Here is a 22593-nt window from a genome sequence, read left to right as displayed (position 1 = left end):
TAACAACATTAAGTAGTATGTTAAGGCTCCATCCTAGGGTTTGCAAAGACAAGCATGAACAAGATACTCCTTGTCCCTTAGGAGTTTACAGCCTAGTATCAGGTACATGCAAAGATTTTACATGTTTTGTGCACTTTCTCTGTACATTTTAAATTTCAATAAAACAACTGTTAATAGTTTCTGCCTCATGGACCTATAGGAGGTCTAAATGTGATGCTGTACCTATGGTACTGAACACAGGGCTTGGAACATGATAAGTACCAGCAAATGTTAGCTATCACTGATGTGGTTATTCCACGAGTGTTGTGTCCCTACCGACTGGGAGACAGAACTGATCTTTTCCTACTGTATCAGCTGCATGGAGTTGGAGATAGACTCCTGAGAACTCCTGAGCACGGGTTCAAGTAGATCAGTGTTCCATGGGTCCCAAGACCCTTCCTTCTCTGTGGTTCTCAAAGCAGTTCCTGGACTGGGATGAAGCAGGGCTGAATCTTGGGTTGTACTCAGGTACAAAAGAGAATATGTTAAGTAACATGCACTAAGGAAATGGTGTTGGTGGTTCCCAGCCCCTGGGAGCTTTTATGAGCTTATCATGGTGCTTTTATCCTTCCATCAGTATTATGCACGTATGATACTCAAACGTGTATTGGATGAATGAGTGCATATGTTTAGGATGCAACAGTGTTAAGTCTCTGTTACCTTCTACAGAAATGGGTCCACCCTGAATACTGGAGCACTGATCTGCTTCTGCTGAGAGAATCCAGGTTATCCATCTTTTTTAGCACCCAACCTGGAGAAATGTTATTGAAGTTCACTCTTGCCAGCTTCATCACAGATTAGCAATCTAGATCTTCAGTTATGCAAATTCTAGACGTTTCAGCCATGTAGAGCAACCACTATCTGGTGGGGTATTTCTCAAGACTCCCTTTACTACAGACAACATGGTTGTTTACATTGAAAACTCTTAGCAGCGCCTGGATGGTTCAGTGGGTTAAGCAGTTAAGCGTCTGCCTTCAGCTCAGGTCATGGCCCCAGGGCCCTGGGATCAGCTCCACGTCAGGCTCCCTGTTCACTAGGGAGTCTGCTTCTCCCTCTCTCTCTGCCCCTCCAACCACTCATGCTCTCTCATTCACTCTCTGAAATAAACAAACTTAAAAAAAATCCTCTTAGAATCTATGAAAAAAATTACTAAAACTGAAAAGTGAATTTAAGAACATTGCATGTTACAAGGTTAATATAAAAAAATCAGCTCTACTTGTATATGCTACCTACAACAATTGAAAAAAATGAACTTGAAAGACATCACAATAGAATTTAAAGGCAAAATATTTGGGAATAAACTGACAAAAATCTGCAAGGCATTTATTCTGCTAACAAAGCATTGTGAGAAAGTTTAGCAAAGACCTAAGTGAATGGAAATTTATAATGTTCATGCAGCATAAAACTTGACATTGTTAAGGTGGCAGTTCCCCCCAGTTTAACCTATGGATTCAACATAATCCTTTTTTTAAATTTTATTTATTTATTCATGAGAATACGTAGAGAGGAGAGAGAAGCAGAGACATAGGCAGAGGGAGACGCAGGCTCCATGCAGGGAGCCCAATGTGGGACCCGATCCTGGGTCTCCAGGATCACACCCTGGGCTGAAGGCGACACTAAACCGCTGAGCCACCGGGGCTGCCCGATTCAACATAACCCTGATCAAAATCCCAAATACCATTTTTTTCCCAGAATTTCTTTTTAATTGAGGTATAATTGACATACAGTATAACATTATCCTATTAGTTTCAGGTGTACAATGTAATGATTTAATATTTGTATATATTGAGAAATGATCATCATAGTAAGTCTAATTAGCATCAATGATTGTATTTAAATTTGAAACAAAAAACCAGAAGTATATTTTTCCTTTGGAAGAGAATCCGTTTTGGGACACCTGGGTGGCTTAGTCAGTTCAGCAGCCCACTCTTGATTTTGGCTTAGGTTATGATCTCAGGGTTGTGAGATTGAGCCCCAAGTGGGGCTCTGTGCTCAGTGGGTGAGTCTGCTTGAGATTCTCTCTCTCTCTCTCCCTTTGCCCTTCCCCCAGCTCCTGCACATGCACTCTCTCTTTAAAATAAATAAATGAGGGATCCCTGGGTGGCTCAGAGGTTTGGTGCCTGCCTTTGGCCCAGGGCGTGATCCTGGAGACCCAGGATCGAATCCCACATCGGGCTCCCAGTGCATGGAGCCTGCTTCTCCCTCTGCCTGTGTCTCTGCCTCTCTCTCTCTCTGTATCTGTCATAAATAAAAAAAATATATATATTTAAAATAAATAAATGAATCTTTTTTTTTTTCAAAAAGAAGAGAATCAGTTTTTATTCAACGGAATCTAGCAAACAAATCACTTGGATCTAAAATATTTTGTTAATTCAATGTTGTGTTGCAAATGTCCTGCCCTTGGCTGATGAAGAAGCTGAGATGAAGACCTAATGAACTAAACAAAAAGCCTTTGTTAGCTGGCAACTGGGATAATGATGAAGGTCTCAGATTAGCATAAATTTGTGCACTGATATCCATCAAAGTATAGTTTTCTCTGTTGTCATTTTTTTAAAGATTTTATTTATTTATTCATGAGAGACACAAAGAGAGAGGCAGAGACTCAGGCAGAGGGAGAAGCAGGTTCCATGCAGGGAGCCTCATGCAGGACTTGATCCCAGGACCCGGGATCACGCCCTGAGCCAAAGGCAGATGCTCAACCCCTGAGCCACCCAGACATCCCTGTTGTCATTGATTATGGGGAAACAAAATCACCACTGCTGTCAAATGGGTTTTCTACAGAACTTTATCTATGTCAAATATAAACCTATTACATCTATATGGACAGAAAGGCTTGTGATAAAGGTTCCTACAGTCGTGGAAGCTGGTAAAACAATGATAGGAAATGATGATGGTTCAGAAATTACCTTAGTGCTAATCCTATGGAGATACGTATATGAAGTTCCATTAAACTCAAAGCATTTTTTTTCTTCTCCTCCCTCATCTTTCTCTGGGTTTTCCTTCTTTAAGACCATACAGTGTGATTTCTGGTCTTTGAGGCAACAAGAACCAGATCCATTATCTTCCTTTTGTAGTGGTTTATAAATAAATAAAAGTTCTTTTAACAGTTTATAAACCTAAAACCCAATGAGGACTTTCATTTCTTCTTCAGGGAATTTTTAAAAATATTCTGAGCTCGGCAGCCCAGGTGTCTCAGTGGATTAGCACCACCATCAGCCCAGGGCGTGATCCTGGAGAAAGGGGATCTAGTCCCATGTCGGGCTCCCTGCATGGAGCCGGCTTCTCCCTCTGCCTGTGTCTGTGCCTCTCTCTCTCTCTCTCTCTCTCTCTCTGTCTGTCTCTCATGAATAAATAAAGAAAATCTTTAAAAAATATATTCTGAGCTGAACAATTGGCTCTGGCAAGTAGCTGTCATACCACATTCCCACATGACTTGCAGAGAAGCTGGCAGGACATCCTCAAAGTAGTTCTCTCTATGGGATCTCTCTCACCTTTCCTTTTCTTCTACTCATCCTCCTCCCACACCTGCCTCCTCCTAGCCTCCCTGCTCCAGAACTGCCTTTCATTCTCTGCTACCTTCACCTCTAGATGCACTCGGTATGTATACACTCAACCCAACCCAGCAAGGCAAGACTCTTTGGCCTTAACCAAGCAGATCACCTGTTGTTCTTCAGTCATACCCTTAGAATCTCAAGACATCTATGTAGTTTTGTTTTGCTTCGTTTATTTTCCAAAGATAGTATCATCTGACTCCAGATGGTGTTTTGGGCTAATTACTTAAAAAAAAAAACCCCAACTCAATAGTATATTATGGATGATGGATGTTTCCCCCATCAGTACATATAACACTCTTCTCTCCTTTTTTATGGCTTCATAGTACTCCATAATCTGGCCAACTATGTATTTAAAAAAACCAAACGAATTCCACATTTTCTACTATGTTTTACTGTCACAAATAATGCCATGATATCTTAAATCAGGAGAGTAGGGTAGAAAGTGGAAGGAAAGGAGAGTAGTAAGTTTGGAGCATATCAGAGGGCTGGCTGCAAGTCTGGTTTTGGATATGATGATAACTACAGCAGGTCTGAGGTCACTTCTAGAATACAAGGGGTGACAGGTGAGGGAAGAAGGTAGTGGAGAAGGCAGCAGAGGAGATGGGGCAATGCCTGGATGGGTGGGCACGTCTTGTTTTTCCCAGCATCCCATTCCTTTTTAGGCAACCAGTAAATTCATTCAATTACCAACATGGTGTTAGCCCAGAGTTAACTCATCTTTTCTCAACCTAACGTTGTAACGACTGGCTCTCTTCTGTGCCTTAGTTTGGGAAGCAGGCTGAGACCGATGTATACAGGGTTTTAAATTCTGCACCATGGATTTATAGCAATAGGGATGCTCTTAATGTATTGCCCTTGAATTGAGACTTCAGATCTCGGCTCAGAAGTTTGCTTTGCAGGGGCGTCTGGGTGGCTCAGTTGGTTAATCATCTGTCTTCGGCTCACGTCGTGATCCCAGAGTCCTGGGATCAAGCCTCATGTTGGGATCCCTGCTCAGTGGGAAGCCTGCTTGTCCATAAAATCTTTAAAAAAAAAGTTTGCTTTGCAACCACTCAAGTGTTCTTAGGAGATAAACAGCACAATTAAAGAATAGCCAACTGTGGGAAAAAGCAAATATATCACCTGTCTGGTTGTGTTTCAACTCAAGTGTTTTCTTTTATCTTCAAGAGTAGCTCTAATCTATTCACATAACTTCATATTATTTGTGCTCTTTTACTGCATATAACTATGTCCCCATGGTGTCCCCCGTCCTCATAGCCCTGTTGGTTTCTTCTCTTTTCAACTACTGGTGGACTTATAACACACACTTGCAGCATTTTCTAGCATAACTTCTAAAGGTAAATACTTGGTCCCCTCAAGCCTGACTTTTCTAACATGTTTGACTTTATAATTACTTTTCTCCCCCAACAGAACCACTTCTTCAGTCATCACTTATTTGGGGAGATGGTCATTTTCTATAAGGCACATTTTGCAAAGAGCAAAGTAACTCTAATAATATAGTAATATGTAATGTGATCTGATCTGCATGTGCTAAGCTAAGTATGATATGATCTATATGCTAAACTACACATCTAACTGCAATCTGACACGTGCCCTTAAATAACAAAATGCTGCAAATTCTCAATTTTGTAGAGTATATTTTGAGTCTCTTGATGTTATTTGTTAATATTATTATCATTTAAAGATTTTATTTGTTTATTCACAAGAGACACAGAGAGAGAGGCAGAATAGGCAGAGGGAGACGCAGGCTCCCTGTGGGGAGCCCGATGTGGGACTCGATCCCAGGGCCCTGGGATTATGTCCTGAGCCAAAGGCAGATGCTCAACCACTGATCCACCCAGGTGCCCCTATTTATTTATTATTATTATTTTAACTCTTTTTTTTTAAAGATTTTATTTATTTATTCATGATAGTCACACAGAGAGAGACAGAGAGGCAGAGACACAGGCAGAGGGAGAAGCAGGCTCCATGCACCGGGAGCCCGATGTGGGATTCGATCCCGGGTCTCCAGGATCACGCCCCGGGCCAAAGGCAGGCGCCAAACCGCTGCGCCACCCAGGGATCCCTATTTTAACTCTTAATTCCATTTTCAATGCAGGCAAAACTGCACAGGAGACTCTTATTCTCTTTCCTTCTATTGCTGATCACCTTTTGGTTAAAGTATGACTCTGCTTCCCAAACCTCCTCCAACCTCCACTCTGTTCTTGGGCCCTGCTTTGGGCCACCTGCCATGGGGCTTGTGTTTGATTTGGGGCTTCCTAGGCTGCCGTTACTCAGTCTTTTTTCTCTGGATCAAGCGAGGGCAACTCTCCTCACCGCTTCCTGCAAGTTGCCTTTTGCTGAAAGCTAGAGCCCACAAAGAACCCCTTTAGGGCTTGGAAGAAGGTGCTGTCAACATTCAGTACCTTGCTTCTTGGCATCAGTCCCTTACGTCTTTGTCCCTGCCAACCTTCTCCTACCCCTCTCTGGAGAACTGTCTCCTTCCCTGCTAGGGCTTTCAGCCTTCATTTCCCCAGGAAATGATTTTCTCAGTCTCTCCACAAAAGCTCAGGAGGAAAGAACCTGGCCTTTCATTCATAATTGGCCGCTGTGTGGTGTGGGATGCAGTGGGAGTAGGAGTAAATGTTCTCCATAGTTGACATGAATGCATCTTCCAACAAAACCCAGCTGCTGCTGTCACTGTGTAGTGGGTAAAAAGCTTACTGTGTTTGGAAGGATCAATGATGAGATTACCAGAAAGTCAATGTGTCAAGGAGTGACTTAGAGTATCTTACTGGATGAGGAAACAAAGATCAATTTATTTTATTCATGGTGTGTGTGAATGGCTACTTCGTGTGTGTGTGTGTGTGTGTGTGTGTGTGTGTGTGTGATCCCCTTCCTTTGTAAAGGAGCTAGTTTGAAATTGAGAGGGCCAGGCTCCAGGGGGATAATTAGGATTTTAACAGCTTACTGTGAGTGGAAAATTTCATTTCTCCAAGTATTGAGAAGTGCATGCTAATAGTTATCCCAGCCATTGGTCTGCCAAAGATTCTTATCAGACTTAGACATTCAGATAGATGGTCCAACAAGCATTACAATCAGCAGAGACCTGTAAAGACTTTTCTGGAGAAAATCAATCTGTACCCAATGCATTATCCGGGCATGCTTGTTTTTCAGATTCATAAGTCATTTTGTTGTCAGAGCAGCCTTTTTATTCCTCTTAACGTTCTAGTGACTTCTGGGAGGTAGCTGTTCCAAATTCTCCTCACTCTTCTTAAAGAACTTTTGACCTCCCCCTACTGCCACAGATGCCCTCTACACCTAATTTACTGAGAAGGTCAAGGCCTCATCTCTTCTCTCTACTATCTCAGTTTTGCGTGCATCACCATCCATCCTTAGCTTTTTCCTCTTCATTCTTTCTATTTCCAGAGAAGCCACATCCTATTTTTCACCGCAGAGCTGACCTTTCCTGGGGTTTTTCACCAATGATTCTCCACTTAATCCCCATTGTTCATTACGTCCCTCTTTCTGGCATCTTCAAGTTCTTGTTCTCCTCTAGCTTCTTAAAAACATGCCCTGTTGTCTTGACTGCAAAAACCTATGCCACAGCTATGCTTTCCTGTCACATTGCTAGCTAACCTGTCTTTCTGGAAAGTGTAGGCTGTAGCCAATTTATCTGGAACTCTCACAATTTTTATTAAAACTGGCTTTTCAGGGGTGCCTGGGTGGCTCAGGTCATGATCCTGGGGTCCTGGAATCGAGCCCCATGTGGGGCTCTCTGCTCAACAGGGAGCCTGCCTCTCTCTCTCCTGCTGCTGCTCCCCCTGCTTGTGCTTGCTCTCTCTCTCTCTGTCAAATAAATTAAAAATCTTTAAAAAAATTGGCCTCTCAAAAGTCGTCAATGCACTGCATCAGCGCACATCCAATGAGGTCATGCTGCTGACTGCTGTAACCCTTGATACTCCTGACTATGGGCAATGCTTAGGGAAGGGGGACAGCTGGGGCTTGGAGAGGGAAAAGGAGGTAAATGAGATTCCTGAGGGGAGGTGCGGTTTTTGCAAGCTGCTATTACAGAGGTAAAGCTGAGTCAGACACACCAGGACCTTGGGCTTGGTTCTTTTTGTAGAGGCTAGAGGGAACAGAGATGCCTCCCAGGCCCTTTCGGCAGGTCTGGTACATCCTGGTGGACTTGGGCAGAGGACTCGCCGTGTGACTTTGGTTTCAGGGAAAGGAGTTGGCCAGACACCCCAGGGCCCATGGGGAGTTTCTCCCTTATTTTACAGAGTCAGGCATATTGAAAGTGTTCAACCCAAGTGTTTCTAATCTAAAGCCCCCAAGTGACTCCAAATCCAAGACTCTACTCAGGAGCAGAAGATAACCCTGGATGCTTTCTCCTTCTTCGGATTCCTACCATGGTTTCCATAACACTGTGCTATTCCCCGCTCTAGCCTTTCTCTCTCACTGGCTCTTCTGTTGCATGAGCCCTAACAGTCAAAACACCCCAAATGCCCCTTCACACAGATTTCTCTGCATGCATCCATCCTTGATTTCTCTTTCATTGCCATGCTCTCTGAAAGCCTGGCGACACTCCCTCCTGCTTTGATGTGACCAAGAGGATGCCAGCCAGGTCCTAGGAGGCACAGTTTATTTTGGATAACTTGAAAGATGTGCAGACACGCACCAGGCTACCCCAACCCTAATTCACCAGTTTGGAAAGGCTGTGGGTGGTGATGGTGGCCACATTCATTCATGTTGGAAATTACGAGTTCCTATAGAAACAACTGTGCTGCTCTCTGCTCCTCCCCGTTTGACAGACAGCCGCATCTTCTGGTGCAGTGCCAGCCGCGTCCCCGAGACACGATGGTGAAGGTCGGAGTGAACGGATTTGGCTGTACTGGGCGCCTGGTCACCAGGGCTGCTTTCAACTCTGGCAAAGTGGATATTGTCGCCATCAATGACCCCTTCATTGATCTCAACTACATGGTGTACATATTCCAGTATGATTCTACCCATGGCAAATTCCACGGCACAGTCAAGGCTGAGAACGGGAAACGTGTCATCAACGGGAAGTCCATCTCCATCTTCCAGGAGCGAGATCCCGCCAACATCAAATGGGGTGATGCTGGTGCTGAGTATGTTGTGGAGTCCACTGGGGTCTTCACCACCATGGAGAAGGCTGGGGCTCACTTGAAGGGTGGGGCCAAGAGGGTCATCATCTCTGCTCCTTCTGCTGATGCCCCCATGTTTGTGATGGGCTTGAACCACGAGAAGTATGACAACTCCCTCAAGATTGTCAGCAATGCCTCCTGCACCACCAACTGCTTGGCTCCTCTAGCCAAAGTCATCCATGACCACTTTGGCATTGTGGAGGGCCTCATGACCACCGTCCATGCCATCACTGCCACCCAGAAGACCGTGGACGGCCCCTCTGGGAAGCTGTGGCGTGACTGCCAAGGGGCTGCCCAGAACATCATCCCTGCTTCCACTGGTGCCGCCAAGGCTGTGGGCAAGGTCATCCCTGAGCTGAATGGGAGCTCACTGGCATGGCCTTCTGTGTCCCCACCCCCAATGTGTCAGTTGTGGATCTGACCTGTGCCTGGAGAAAGCTGCCAAATATAACGACATCAAGAAGGTAGTGAAGCAAGCATCGGAGGGCCCCCTCAAGGGCATCCTGGGCTACACTGAGGACCAGGTTGTCTCCTGTGACTTCAACAGTGACACCCACTCTTCCACCTTCGACGCCGGGGCTGGCATTGCCCTCAATGACCACTTCGTCAAGCTCATTTCCTGGTATGACAATGAATTCGGCTACAGCAACCGGGTGGTGGACCTCATGGTCCACATGGCCTCCAAGGAGTAAGAGCTTCCTGGACCACCAGCCCCAGCAAGAACAAGAAGAAGAGAGAAAGAGAGAGGCCCTCAGCTGCCGGGGAGTCCCTGCTCCAACTTAAGCCCCCAACACACTGACAATCTCCTGACCTCCAATTTACATCCTAGACCCCGAGGAAGGGAAGGGGCTTGGGGAGCCCTACCTTGTCATGTACCATCAATAAAGTATACTGTACCCAGCCCCCCCAAAAGAAACAACTGTGCTCATTCCACAAGTCCCTTGATGTTGCCACATTCTTTCATTGTTCATTATCTTTAATTTAATGACACATCTCCTAGCCTCACACCAGAGGGCCCATTCCTTTGAGAGGCTCAATATGCACTGATGTGTAATGATAACTAATGAGGAATGTAGAAGGAATGCCAGCATTAGAAATTTGTAATTTAGGGGCACCTGGGTGGCTCAGCGGTTGAGCATCTGCCTTTGGCTCAGGGTGTGATACCGGGGTCCTGGGATCGAGTCCCACATCACGCTCCCCACAGTAAGCCTGCTTCTCCCTCTGCCTGTGTCTCTGCCTCTGTGTCTCTCATAAATAAAGAAATAAAATCTTAAAAAAAAATAAATTTGCTGTTTAGCCACCACCACAGTAATAATTGCTTCAGATTCATCAAGGAAAGCTAAAAAAAATTTTTTTTTAAATTTTATTTATTTCTTTTAGTAATCTCTACACCCAGCGTGGGGCTCAAATTCACAACCCTGAGATCAAGAGTCAAATGCTCTTTCTGATTGGGCCAGCCAGGCACCCCAAGAAAAGCTAAAATTAATGGGCAAAGTAGGATGAAAAACAGGACATTCAGACAGTTTCAGAGTATCTACCCAGAAACTACTTACTACAAAGGTAAAATTACTCAAGTACAATGGAGAAATCTGGCAGATGCCACTTCAAGCAAGTGATCAAAGGGAACACCATCACTAATGGCACAAAAAGGCATCATGTGCCCCTTGACATGAAGCAATGAGGAGGCTACAAACGGCTTTTGGAATATTTCTGACAAAAATGCATAACCTTGATCTAATCATGAAGAAACATCAGACGAACCCAAACTGAGGAATATTCTGCAAAAGAACTAGCCTGGTTTCTTAAAACATGTCAAGGTCGTGAAAGAACTGTTTCAAATTAAAACAGATTAAAGAAATGTGGCAACTCAACACCGCATACGGTTCAGAATCTGATCCTGGACCAGAAAAGGGACAATAGTGGGGCAATTGGCAAAATCTGAATAAGTTTTGTAGACTTCATACTATTGTTTCAATGCCAATTTCTTGATTTTGGCAATTATACTATGGTTATGTAAGAAAATGTCCTTGCTTTTAGAAAATGCACAGAAATAAAATAAAATAAAATAGAAAATGCATAGCGAGATATTTAGAGGTAAAGAGCTATCAGGTTTGTAATTTACTCTCAAACATTTCAGAAGAAAAGTTGCACATGTGTAGAGAGAGGCTGACAATAATAAAGTGTGATAATATAGTAACATTTGGGGAATTTGAGAAAAGTATATGGAAATTCTTTGTACTCCTTTTGTAATATATCCATCTTGAATTACTTCACAGCATAAAGTTTAAAAACATCTCAGGATAATAAAGCTAACATTTATTAAAGACTTGATGGGGGGAAGCCCCAGTGGTGCAGCGGTTTAGGTTTAGCGCCGCCTGCAGCCCAGGGCGTGATCCTGGAGACCCGGGAGAGAGTCCCACGTCGGGCTTCCTGCATGGAGCCTGCTTCTCCCTCTGCCTGTGTCCCTGCCTCTCTCTCTCTCTCTCTCTCTCTGCATCTCTATGAATAAGTAAATAAAATCTTAAAAAAAAAAGACTTGATGGGTACTTAGTAAATAATCTTCAAAGCACTTGTATGTATAATACCTTTTAATCTTCACATTAACCATATATGGCAGGCACTCTTACAATCTGCAAGTTAAAGATGAGGACACAGGCTTAGAGAGGTTAAAAGACTTGGCCAAAGTCACACTGTTAGAATAGAAATGATGGAGCCATAATTTAGAGAAGCTGCTTGATTCCAGAGCTCCTGCGCTTCACCTCTGTGTCATGTATAATTTACCAAAGATTGCTTAGATAAATCAGCCATCTGGCTGGCTGGCTCAGCTCTCTGGGAAATTCTCAGTGACATCACATCGTGTAGATATAACCAGGTGGCTCTGGCTGGGACTACATGCACAGTTTTTAAGCACAGTTTTCTTTTTCTTTTTTCTTTTTTTTTTTTAAGATTTTAAAATTTATTTTAGAGAGGGAGCATGAGTGCATGCATGCTCATGGGTAAGAGGGGCAGTGGGAGAGAATCTCAGGCAGACTCCCTGCCCCGCGGGGACCCTGATGCAGGGCTGGATCCCATGACCCCCGAGACCACCACCTGAATGAAATCAAAAGTCCGAGGCTTAACCAACTGAGCCACCCAGGTCCCCTTTAAAAAAAAAACAATTTTAAACAGAGGTAGGGAAGAGACTACTACTTATTACCTCTATCCAGTTCTTTCTCCTTCCCTGGACCCTGAAGACAACACTTCTCAGCTTCTCCGCAGGTTGGCAAGGCCATTGACTAGTTCTAGCCAATTGGATGTGAGCAGGAGTGATGTGTGTCATTTCCAAGGGGAAGTACCTAAGGGTAAGTGTGTCTCCTCCATGCTCTCTCTCTCCTGCCTGTGGTGACCGTGAAGCCGATGAGTTGCAATGGTAGGGCCACAAAATGGAAATAATCTGGATCCTGGAGCTACTGCATGAAGGACAGATGCCTAGAAGAATTACCCCACCCCTACTGGATTTTGTGTGAATGAGAAATAAATCTGTGAAATTAAGCCACTGAGCTGTCACGGTTTACTTATGACCATAGCCTAGCCTGGCCTAGTAGGCAGACCACGCGGGCTTAAATGCTTGCAGGGGCTTGACTAGCAGGCAATTAAAATGAATAAAGTGGCTATCAGGGAACTAGGAGTGGGAGGGGAACCGTGTTGAGTTGGAGGAGCTCCTCCCATTATAGAAGAGCGGGGCTCAGATAGAGCTAGCTTGTTTTCTTATGAAATATTTTGGGGCCAGCATTGCCGGGTCTTAACCAAAAAAAAAAAAAAAAAAAAAATTTTTTTTCAAGAGAAGCTGGAAATCTGGATGTGAATGTGAACTCCGTCAACATTTAAATGTTGGCAGCACATACGAATTCTAAACAAAATGAAGTCAAAACCCAGACCAGACACCCCTGCTGTTTCCTAAATGTCATAGGAATGTCTCTGCCTCATGGTCTAGGCACCTGCTGGTCCTTCTGGAATGCTCTTCCTCTTAGACACCTGCAAGACCTGGTCCTTCTTCTCTTCAGATCTTTCTGTCCAAACTTCACCTTCTCAGTAATGCCTTTCCTGACCACCTTCCTTAAAATTGCAACACCTTCTCCCTCCCTCCTGTACTCTCAACCCTTTCCCTGTTTTTTCCCCCTCCTCCATACTATTTATCACCTTCTAAATAAATGATAATTCAAGAAACATATTGCTTGTTCTGCCATTTCCTATCATTATAATCAAAATATAGGAGGGCAGGAATTGTTCGCCTTGTCTTGTTAGCTCTTGCATGCCAAGTGCCTAGACTAGTACCTGACACGTTGTGCTCAACATTTATTTAAGTGAATGATTTTGTAAAAAAAAAACAAAAACACAAAAACATCTCACTGTGTGAATCAGAACAGCACACCTGGAGATTTCATTCGGTTCAAGGCCCATTGGTTTACGACTTCCATTTTAGAAGTCTTTGGAGGAAAGTGCCATTTAGGATTGCGAGCAGTCCTCTGCCTCCCACAGAGCAGACATTTGATTTATTTTGTTCTGGGAAATAGACCACATGCGTTTTGAGAAAAGTCTTGTACAGTCCAGGGAGCCTCCGCCTGCTTTTGTCTTCCCCGAATAGTGTGACAGCAGTCTACTCTTCATCTCTGCCATAAATCTTGGATTTCATACCTAAATTTCTGTCTAGATGCTGGCGTGTGGACCAGTCCCGGTCCTCACAGTTACAGCAGCCAGTACATTCCCTTCGTTTATTCATTTGGTTTGAGTTGGGTCTCTGTCCCTGTGAATGAAAGAGCCCTGGCAAGTTGTGCAAATTGCTTCATGTTTCTGAGTTTCAGTTCCTTTGCTTATAAAAAGGAATGGGTCAGGGGTGGCTCAGTGTGCAGCGTCTGCCTTGGGCTCAGGTCTTGAGCCCGGGGTCCTGGGATCGAGCCCCACGTCAGTCTCTCTCCCTCTGCCTGCTGCTCCCCCTGCTTCTGCTCTCTCTCTCTCTCTGTCAAATAAATAAATAAAATCTTAAAATAATAATAAAAAGGAACAGGTCACATTAGAAAAGCACTAAAGCCTTTTCCAGGATTTCAACACTTTAGAATTCGAACACAATTAAGGCCCTCGGATCTATGGAGCCCAAACATTTTGGGCTGTGGGAGAACTTGCTTCCCCAGAGCCACGTGCGACCCTGTCCCATCACTGATGTCGGAAATGTTGGGGTTCGGAGCCCAGGAAAGAATTCTTGAGACTTCTTTGGTGCAAAAAAAGTGGCTGTATTAAAGCAGGGGACAGGCCCCGTGGGCAGAAAGGGCTGCCCCCTGACAGTGAGGAGCAACCGTCTGCTCTGGAGTTGGGGGAGGTAAAGGCAAGGGAAGTTTCCAAAAGGACTTTCAGATGGTAAAGCCTCACAGGACCCTGGAGGCCCAGCTGTTGTCAAGTAAGGTCGTTTCTCCCTCTAGCAAAGCATTAACCTTGAGATAGGTGGGGTGTCCCGGAGGACTGTCCCCTGCAGCCTCCAGTAGTTGCCGATGGACTGCAGGTCAGAAGGAAATGTGACTTTACTCACATGTCCGTTGGCTTTGCCCCCACCTGGGCCGCCAGCCCCTCCGCCAGGCCTGTCTACCTGCCCCCACCGCAGAGCCCTGGGTGCCGCCTCCAGCATCTCCACCCATGGGTCCTTCCCCGGGGTCCTTGCTGGCACGTTCTGTACCCCTGCTCCTGCTTGCCTGGTTTGGGGTGGGGCCCATGGCCCACACCCGCAGTGTACCCTGCTGGCTGCTGGCCGCTGGCCGCTGGGCCACACCTGGGCAGGAAGATGAAAATATCAACTAACGTTTTTGGAAAGTTGCTAAAGCACCAGGGACTCCGTAGTGCTTCACATAAATAATTTCATATGAGGTAACTACTCTTTGGTCTAGAACATACTCTCCCCAGGTAACTCATGGTTCTCCCCCATCTCCAAGTCTTTGCCCAACTATGACCTTCCCAGTGAGGCCCAGGCTAACTACCCACATCTCTGCCTCACCCCACCCCCCACCCCAAACACACACAGCCACCCCTCTCCTTCCCTTGGGCTATTTTTGTTTCCATAGCACTTTCTTCTGACACACTCTGCTCTAGGATTTACATACATACCAATAGGGTTTCGGTCTGCCTCCCCTACTGGAATGTAAGCTCCACGAGGGCAGGATCTTTATTTTGTTTATTTCTGTCTCTCAAGCCCCTAGGACAGCACCCACAGGGCTTACAGTTCAAGAAATGTTTGTGGGATACATAAATATTTTTCATTTTACGGGTGAGAAAACGGAGACACACAAAGGGAAATGGCTATCCCATGGCACATACCCAGAAAGTGGCGGAGCTTGGGTTCAAACCCGGGCCACCTGACTTCTTTTAACCACGACACTATCTCTGCGTGACCTGAGTATTCCCCAGACCTAGATCTAGCCTCATTCCTCCTGGAAGCCCTGCCCTATCCCTGGGGCACAAACAGAGCACAGAGAGGGGTCCCAATCCTCCAAGGAAGCCAAGAATCTTCCACCTCCTCCAGCCCAACCCCAACCCCTCCCTCAGATGCTGCCCCCTTGCAGAATAATATAGTATCCTCAGTAGTATAGACTCCTCGATACAGTATTCATTTGAGCCCCGGGGAAAGAGTTCATCTTCTAGAAACATCAGCTTTCCACCTAGCAAGTGCTCCTGAGGTTAAGAAATAGATGAATTGGCCTCTTTCTTGGAATGAAGTGGGATAGCCAGAAAATAAAACAGAATCAGTTCTGTGTGTGTGTGTGTGTGTGTGTGTGTGTGAGAGAGAGAGAGATGGGCAAGACTTCTAAACCCTGAGCACCCCTGACCACAGCAGCTGCAACTTCCTCTCCTTTTCTTTTAATTCTCATCCTAACGTCCAGCCATGCTACCAATACCTGCTGAAACCCCTCTGAATGCAACCAAGTTTTCTGCAAAGCCCACCTCCCAAGAGGGCTGGGGTGGGGGGAGTGGAGCCCCCAGTGCAAGTGTGAGACGGGGCTTAAAAGCACAACATCCCCTTTGTGACCCAATACCTCTGATGATACTAATAAAGATACTAATATTAATAAAGATGCTATTCTCTCCTTTTCTCCTCCCCCCACCTGCCTTCTAGAAAATCAACACCTGTGAATATTATGGGGCGAGGAGGGCAGAGCACCCTCCTAATGCCCGCCTGCCAAACAGAGCCTGGCACTTCTCTGGAAAGACATCTGTGCCATATGACCGGGCCAAGGGGGGATGCATTTCCATCCTCAAACGTTTCCTGTCTTTCTAGTGACTTCCCATCTCTCTCCGATTGACAAGTAGTTTTAGCTGCTGGAGATGGATAAAAACAAAACCAAATCCTGTTGTGATCTTCTTCACAGCTGGGCCCTTTGTGTTCATCTCCGCGTGAATGGCAGGCAGGACAGTGGGATCTGAGAGGAGAAAGCTGTCGCGACGTCACCTCAGAGGAGAGGACAAGGCAGGGTGCCACACGGCCTGTGCCTGGGCCCAGGGCTCAACGTATCCAGCAAGGCCTGGGCGAGGCAGACCTCCGGGAGCGGTTAGGACTGAGGAACCCCAGATAGTTACTCTTATTGGCTTCCTTCTCCCTCTCCTGTGATCTGAGAGGCTTGGGGGAAGATTCCTTGAGAGGGTGGTCTCAGGCAGGCCACACATCCTTGCACCTCAGTGTCCTCATTTGTTAAGGGAAGGGTTTGCAGGAGGTGCCTCCCAATAGGCGGGACGGGCCCCATCTCAGCAGGCCAAGCTATCAAGCAAGGGCTGCCGCAGGTGGCCGTACCAGGGTTCCCAAACTTGAGGGTTCATCAGAATCCCCCGGATGAGACTGCTGGGCCCATTTCCCAGAGCTGCCTTTCAGTGGGACCTGGCTGGGGCCTGAGAATTTACATTTCTAACAAGTCCCCAGCTGCTGCTGCTGTGACTAGCCTGGGAATCAGGGGTTGAGAACTGCTGCTCTAGCCCTCCCGGGGGGGGGGGGGGGGGGGGGGGGGGAGGCTCCCAGAGATGAAGATGACCTGGGGTAAGCACAGCACCACCCCCCCTCTGCTCCTGTCCTCTCCCTCCTGGGGTGGGGGAGGTGGGGGTTTGCAGTCTTCAGGATGCCTGCCTTTCCCTCCCACCTGTAGGGGGCAGCTTGGTGCTGTCTCAACCTAGAGGAGGGACCCCCCCCAACCCCCCACCCCCAATAACCTCCGAGTCAACTGCTGGTAAAACATTGCTATTTCCCAAAAATCCTAGACAGGTGCCACCCATCCGGTTGGCCGAGAGCCCCTCGGTCTGAGCGTTCTCAGTGTGCCCGTCTGGGGCTGCAGAGCCGGAGGGGGGCACTTCAGCTTATGGGGGCTCCTGGGGGGGGCAGGGAGGGGGTCGCATCCGCCTTGGGCTCAGCGCTGCAGGTCAATGTCCCGCAGACAATGCATCGGGCTCTGAATATTTGTGCAAGCACCGGTGAAAGAGGAGCGCAGGAAGGGAGCGCAGGAGCCTTAACACACGCTCGGTGGGCCAGGGGCACCAACCACTGGTTGTGAGAACAGGAGTGTCCGGTGCAGCGGGGTGCAGCCCCGCTGGGAGCCGAGGCCTGGGGGCCAACGCGATGGTGGGGGGGGGGGCGGCTGCAGGAGCAACACCAGCCGGCAGGGGGAGCCTCTACATTTGCTCTGTAGGGCCTCAGCCCCTGCAAGGCATCCCCCTCCCCTTCCTTCTGTTCTTATTTGGGGAAAAAAAAATTATACTGCAAATGCCTCAAACGTTTATTTAAAACAAGATGAGAATAAATAAGCAATACGCGGAGGATTCACAAGCCTAACGACGGAGTTCCACCTGTAGGGCCAGCAGCCTACCAGATGCAGAGGCAGCTGCTGCTCCTCCCACCGGGGATGCTGGTGGATTGGTCCAGTGTGGAAAAGGAAGGCATTCTGGGGGGCGTGCAAGGGGCAGCAGAGGCTCTGAGCTGGGAAGAAGGGGGTCCCAGCGCAAGAGAGGAAACTAGGCTAATTTGAAAGGACTCGTCTCTTAGGGTAGCAGGTCAGACTTGGGTGGAGACCCAAGGGGGGGGACCTGAGAAAATCACAGCAGTCCCATTATCTACCCTCCTGTACTCACTTTTCCATCATGTGTTAATTTCCGTCCAGTGTCCAGATATCTCTATGTGCAAGCGGCTCCCCATGGGGCCCGTGTCAGTAGGAGAAGGGTGTCTGAGGGCGGCTCTAGGCTTGGGCCACTGCTGCGTTGCCAACTCTTTCAGAGTTCCTCTGGTGACCGTAGTGATCATACCATGGGACACAGACAAGCTGTGGATGGAAGACAGAGCAACGTCAAGTGAGGCAGCTGGGGATCAACCCCCAACAGACCACTGGAGCGATGCCTGACCCTCATTAACAACATTATCTGTCCCCTATGCTGCGAATGGACACGTCACTTTGTGACACTTTTCATTAAAGCAGTTCCTTGAGCTTTTTATCTCCGCTTCTCCAAAGCTGGGCCTCTTCCGGTATCATCAACCTGCTTCTAGTACTGTCATCATTCACAAAGTCATCTAAACCAGAAACCTTCTAGTTAGATTTTACCCTCTCTCTCTCTCTCTCTGCCATCCACATGGAGCCAACAAAGAATCCTGATGATTCGATCTTTTAAATAATCTCTGTCCTCCTCCCCGCCCCCATAGTCACAAATGATGACTCCTGTGGGTGGCTACTAGCCCCTGTCCTGTCCTCTCTGATGCTGTTCTAGACACTGATTCCCCATGATCTAAAAGTCATATTTGATTGTGGGGTTCCCCTGTTTAAAAACCACGGATAGCTCCCCAGTGCCTGTAGAGGACCCAGGCAGGGTATGAAGAAATGAATGAGTGAAGGAATAGAAACAAACCGATGGGGAAGAGGAATTGGGAGTGAGTGAGTTTTACTGTACTCCTGTCATGTGATAGGAGACCACCCACTGCAGTCCCGCAAGCCCTACAGTTGAATTCCAATCAACACAGGGAAACAAAAATTGTATTTAAAATCTTTTATGGGCAGCCCGGGTGGCTCAGCGGTCTAGTGCCGCCTTTGGCCCAGGTCGTGGTCCTGGAGACCCGGGATCGAGTCCCACGTCCGGCTCCCTGCATGGAGCCTGCTTCTCCCTCTGCCTGTGTCTCTGCCTCTCTCTCTCTCTGTGTCTTTCATGAATAAATAAATGAAATAAAAAAAATGCTTTAAAATCTTTTATTCCATTATTTCTGCCACCCCAGCCAGGCATGCTTCTCCTTTCCTCCTCTACTCTCCTTATAGATTCAGAAAGCACTTTGTACTGCTTCCCTGGGATTCGCACTAACGAGAAAGAGGGTGCTGCATGGTCAGACCCAGGTGGCATAGCTGACTGTTCTTCAGAGGGCCTCTCTGGACACAGTTGGGTGGGTGCTTCCAACAGAATTTCCCTTCTAGTCCTACCCAGCCTCTAGCTGGAGAAAAGAATACAGTCTCAAAAGTTGAAAAATGTTTCCTCTTTTAACACAGACCATTGTCCTGTACTCTCCTTAGAAAAAATATCTTTTTCTGAACACTCACACACAAACACACACAGTGTTCTGCTTCTGATAAAAATTGCTGTGACTCTGTTTTTGCCCTTAATATCTGCATTTTGGGGGTGGTTGAGCCTTGCTGCTGTGCTTGACAGGAGCTGACAAGTAACCACTTATGGGTGTCACCGGTGTGGTGACTGGAGTGTCTCGGGGATGAGGCGATGAGACACTGGTTTTGTGTTTATGCACCCGGGCAACCGTCATGTTTATTCACTGTCTCTTTGGTCAGCTTCCAAACCAGCAGCACCGCACCCGTTAACACTGGGCTCCACACCAGTTACTGATGGGCTGGCCCTTTAGTTGTAAGGAATTGTTACCTTTAACTTGAGCAATTGGTGGTTTCATTTGAGAAGCACTTTTACAAACAGACATCAGAGTTTCGCCTGACAAAAATCCTCCATGCCCAATGAGGCGGTGAAACCAAAAGGTGTGGCCAAGCACTCATCAGCCTATCAGTTTCCTCTTCTTGAGAGACTCATTGTGCCTATCAGTCCATCCACTTGAATCTATTGAGCTCCCCCTGTGTGTTTGGCATTGATCTAGCCTTCAGGAACCCAAAGATAACCAGGGTATGGTCTACCAGGAGTGGTAAATATGTGAGCAGGGAAGAGTAATGCAGGGTCATAGGGTTAGAAAAGGAGGCAAGAACAAAGTGCTGTGGGAGTTCAGAGGAAGTGGAGGGCAATTGGGGCAGGTTTGTGGAAGAGCTGACATTTGAGCGGGGTATAAAAGGCAAGGAAGAAGCTTTTAAGAACAGCCATGCCAAATGCTGTGCTCGGTGCTCTACTGGCATTGACTGATATGCAATGCTCACAGTAGCCCTGCGAGAAAGAAATTGTTATTATGCCCATTTTACAGAGGAAGCAGAGGCTTAGGGAAGGTCAAGTCAGTGACCTAAGGTAACATACCTAGTAAATCAAGGAGCTGGGACGTGAGACACTACCAGGTACATAATAAGCAGTCAGTAAAATTAGCTAATAAGGCCCATGCCCCTTATATCGTGTTATCATGGCTCCAGAAGCATGCGAAAGAAGCATATGTCTGGGTCTTACCCTGGATCAGTAGAGGTATGAGTCCTTTTGGGTGACATGCATAAAGCTCTGAGTTAGAACTTGGAGCCTTGCCTACATTATGAAGAAGGCAGACTTGGTCTATGGCTCTCATGGTCACAGAAGTGCTGTTTCCTTCTTATGCATTTGCTTCCCTCAGGGTGCTCCTCTTGCTCCTTCTCCACTTTTAAACAATCTATTTCTTTCTTTCTTTTTCTTTTTTTTTAAGATTTTATTTATTTGTTCATGAGAGACCCACAGAAAGAGAGGCAGAGACAGGCAGAGGGAGAAGCAGGCTCACTGTGGGGAGCCTGATGTGGGACCTGATCCCAGGACCCTGGGATCACGCCCTGAGCCGAAGGCAGATGCTCAATCACTGGGCCACTCAGGCATCCCTAAACAATCTATTAGTAAAAGATCAGGCCCCTTAAGTTTGAATTTTAGAAGTCAAAATATGGGGGAAAACATGGAGATCATTTAGTTTAGCTTCTTGATTTTTCCAGATGAAAAAACTGAGGCTGAGTTAACCAAAATTCTTTTTTGCTTCAAGAAACAGCATAATTTCAACTATCTCAAGTGAAAAAGAGAGATATATTAGCTTTCAGGGGTGGAGCTAGCTTCAGGGAATTAAAAAAAAAATGTCCCTAGTTTATTTGTGCTCTCTTTTTAACATCAAATCTTTTGTCTCTCCTTGAAAAGGTCATGGTTTCAATTGTTGTGGCCATAGGAAACTGCAGGCTCTATCATTTCATGCTAGTGATTTTAGATGAAAGAGAGAACTTTTGTCTCCTTGTTTCCAGTGTATATAAATCCCAGGGAAAGACTGATTGGCCAAGCTTGGGTCACATGGATACTTCTTGAACCAGGCACTGTGGTCAACTGGTTGCGTTATGATGATTGGCCATACCTGGTTGCATTATGACTCATGCATTTCCAACGTGGGGATGGGGTGGAGAGGGCAGGTATTATGGAGAGCAGCCCCACCAGAATCATATGTGCCTTTGAAGAGGAAGGAGGGTTGCTCTTATTAGAAGGGCAGTGAGGTAACAAGCCTTCTAAGATGGTCCCAGATGATCCCCACCACCTCCTGTATCCAGGCCTTCTGTAATTCCCTCCCCTTGAGTGTAAGCCTGACCTACTGACTCATTTCTAATGAACAGAATATGGCAAAAGTGATGGGATAACCCTTCTAACATTGCCCAACCAAAATCTGTGACCCCTACCCCTTCCTTTTCCCTTACTCACTCTGGTGAAGCCAGCTCCCATGTTGTAAGTTGCCCTCTGGAAAGATTCCTGTGGCAAGGAACTGAGGGTTGCCTCTGGCCAAGGTCCAGTAAGGGATGGAGCCTTGCCAGCAACCACTGAGTGGATTTGGGAGTGGGATGCTTCCCCACCTGAGCCTTGAGTGAGGGTAGCCCAGGCCTACTGGTTGATCGCAGTTGTGAGAGGGTTTGAGCTGGATGATCCAGCTGAGCCACACTCACATTCCCAACCCACAGAAACTGAGAGAGATAAGGAGTGTGCATTGCTTTAGGCTGCTAAGTTCAGGGGTAATTTGTTACACAGCATTAGAAAACCAACACAAGCGGGAATGACATTTGAGCAGATAGGAAAAACAGACAGATGGCGCCACAGAACATCTTAGGACACAAAATACTGTCATTGTTGTTGTTTCTGAATGTCCTAAACTTTCCTTCTGAGACTTTTCCTTCCAGGTCTGTCTTCCTCCCTGCCTGGATTATCCTTTCTTTCTTCATGCCTTTTATTTACTGATTTTCCCATTCTCCATGTTTTTATAAGAGCCAGCAGGAAAGGGGAAGAACAGGGAAGAGAAACATGTTAAGAAATGAGCAATAACGATGACCTACTATATGTCAAAGCGCTTTGCAGGTCACTTCCCGTGATTGATCTAATTTAGTCATGACTATTCACCCAAGTTCTATTTTTTTTTTTTTTTTGTTAGTTCTATTCTACAGGTAAGAAAATGGAAGCCTGGAGAGTTGATGTGACTTGCTCAGGATCACTTATCAGGGAAGTGACAGTGCTGGGACACAAGCAAAGTGTGTCCACTCCACACAGCCCACGTGTCCACTCCACAAGGCCCACTCGTGCCTGCAGATGGGGCCTGCAGATGGGGCTGAATCCAACGTGAGGCCTTCACGCGGGGAGGGCTGACCGGCTTGATTGTACAGCTTTCATAGAATCACTCTGTTCTTTTT

The 22593-nt window shown here is 46.5% G+C and overlaps 1 long non-coding RNA gene and 1 pseudogene across 1 annotated transcript; both read left to right on the top strand.

Moving 5' to 3' along the window:
* The first annotated feature begins 8415 nt into the window (after positions 1-8415).
* Positions 8416-9467, top strand: LOC144323103 (glyceraldehyde-3-phosphate dehydrogenase pseudogene; annotated as a pseudogene).
* Positions 9468-21342: 11875 nt separating this feature from the next.
* LOC144323102 (uncharacterized) lies at positions 21343-22593 on the top strand. Its single transcript, XR_013388637.1, has 2 exons — positions 21343-21498; positions 22338-22593. It is a non-coding gene; the product is annotated as an uncharacterized LOC144323102 (long non-coding RNA).

The sequence above is a fragment of the Canis aureus genome, chromosome 11 (assembly GCF_053574225.1).
Source record: "Canis aureus isolate CA01 chromosome 11, VMU_Caureus_v.1.0, whole genome shotgun sequence".
Lineage (NCBI taxonomy): Eukaryota > Metazoa > Chordata > Mammalia > Carnivora > Canidae > Canis > Canis aureus.
This window is presented reverse-complemented; position numbering and strand designations above follow the sequence as displayed.